Below are 2,123 nucleotides of genomic sequence, written 5' to 3'. Positions count from 1 at the left end.
ATAACAACTGCTGTAGTCTATAATCCTTAATTGCCAAATATGATAGCAACGAAGTGAAGAAAATGAGTAATTATCAAATGTGTTCTTAAAACCATTGACTACCATAAAAGGGAAGCAAAAAAACAACATCAACAAAACAAAAAAGTTAACTTCTTAAAGTAGTTTTGTTGTTTTCGCCATTTGTGGCCCTCGGACACACCTGTCTTCTTTAACCTGTCACATCTTTAACCTCGGACACTTTAACCTGTCTTCTGACACTAAAGTGGTTTGGACTCCAAGTGTGAGGGGTTCAATGTGCATGTTAGTTGTGGACAACACCTGTAATTCTAGCACTCTGAGGTGAAGCAGAAGGATCAAGTTTAAAGCCATCCTCAGCTACCCAGTGAGCTCAGGTTTAGCCTGGACTACACAAAATGCTATCTTCAAAGGAGCCAAAATACTTTTGGCGTTTGTGGAAAACAAAACAAAACTCAAAACACAGAGTAGCCATTTTTTCTGAAAGGAGGGCACACATTACAATCCACTCAAAAACAATGTATGCCAACTGTTGCAAGACGCAGTTTACTCTGCGGTTAAAACCTTGCACCATGGAGGAAAGCGTCCTAAGACAGGAGATTCTCAGAGATGTAAAACAACAAGATCTTCTGAGAAGTGAGGTACTACAGGAAGCACCTTAAGACACAAAGTAAACAGCTCATAATAACCTCAGAAGTCCCTGAAGCTGACTAGACTCCGCAAATTCCTTCCCCAAAAGTATCTTAAACAGTAAGGACTGTTGAAAGCCACTCTCAGACAAGCCCAGCAGAAGCACAGAATGCATGGAAGATGCCCCACCCTACCGTGCTGTGCAGTGAGCTCCAGGTTTGTAGGTTTATGGGCTGTCAATTACGCTAGGGTGGACTTTGCTGAGCCAGTGTCTTTGGGCCATTTCTGCTCCTGCAAGTTACCTCTCACCCACTCTGAAGGACCCCAGTAAAACTCATGCCTCACCAAATCGGAGTTCACTGGTACCCATTCTTTGGTCTGTGTCAGTTCCCCGAGGTGAGCAAGCATGCTCTTACCTCCTCAAAAAAGGACTGTCTCACAACAGAGGGACAAGCTACCTATGCTACTGGTAGTGTGATTGTGGATCCTGGCACTAACTCCCCCTGCATCCATTATATCTGCACCATCACATGTTCCCCCCACATCAACTCACCCCCTTCCACAAAATCTTCATCATCACAGATTCGTGACACTTCCAAAAAACAGAGAGGCTACTGAGCAAGCCTGGCGTCCACCCGCAAGCTCCATCTACTCTCCCGGGGAAACTTACGCCAAGGGCCTCAAAGAGAGAGCAACAGGCTTCGGTTCTCACTCGGGACCTACTAAACACTGAATTCCGTCTGCCGTACAGATGCTGGTGACAGATGCGTGAGCAGGAAAGCACTGGACCAGACCAGTTTTCCACGCCCCTGCTCCAGCCAGGGAAAGCATTTCGTGACTGTCAGCCAACCAGGGGAGACATAAGGCACAGCTCGGTCTGCAGCCAAGAACACTCACCTAGTCCTTGACCATTAAAATGCTAACACCCAGCCAGTCGGAAGTGACGTGCCAGCAGAGCATCTCAGGTCAGACACGTAATCCGCCGCCGCCGCCGCCTTACACTCCGACCCGACCCCCGAACTCACCCGGAGTCCGGGAAAGCGTAGCCGGTGGCCGCCCACGCCCCTGCTGCTCCCAGCCCCCCGGACACCGCCATGAACCCCCGCCGGCAAGCCGCCAGGGCTGCGCGCCGCCGGCCACGGCCTTCGGCGCCCCGCCGCGCGCATGCGCGGCCCTCCGTCCCCTGAGGCGCGCTCGGGTCACCTGGGCGCAGCACCTCCGCCGCCCGCCGCGGCCGGTGCGCCCTCTCGCCCGGGGCTCGCCGCGCCGGCCCTCGCCTCGGGCTCGCCGGCCGCAGAGCCTGCTAGGCCCCGGCGCGCCGCCGTCTCCCCTCGGCCGCGACTTCCGCTTCCGGCGAGTATTGTGCGTCGGCCGCGGGGCGGGGGTGAGGGGAGGAGGAAGGAGGGAGGCAGTGCTCCGGCGGCCCCGCGCCCCGCGCTCCGGGACCCGGAGCCGGGAAGGTAGGTGCTGCGCCGCCG

At 54.4% G+C, this 2,123-nt stretch overlaps 1 protein-coding gene across 2 annotated transcripts in view; it reads left to right on the top strand.

The window, feature by feature from the left end:
* Positions 1-1,951: 1,951 nt before the first annotated feature.
* Positions 1,952-2,123, top strand: part of Trim39 (tripartite motif containing 39) — a 13,587-nt gene continuing 13,415 nt past the window's right edge. The window contains exon 1 of one of the 2 annotated variants that reach the window (XM_055597050.1): positions 1,952-1,998. The gene's annotated coding sequence lies outside the window, so the exon portion shown is untranslated. Of the gene's footprint in view, positions 1,999-2,018; positions 2,106-2,123 lie in introns of those variants that run through there. The other variant, XM_055597048.1, reaches the window with a different exon arrangement.

Source organism: Psammomys obesus, unplaced genomic scaffold (genome assembly GCF_907164565.1).
Source record: "Psammomys obesus unplaced genomic scaffold, mPsaObe1.curated_primary_1811, whole genome shotgun sequence".
NCBI lineage: Eukaryota > Metazoa > Chordata > Mammalia > Rodentia > Muridae > Psammomys > Psammomys obesus.
This window is presented reverse-complemented; position numbering and strand designations above follow the sequence as displayed.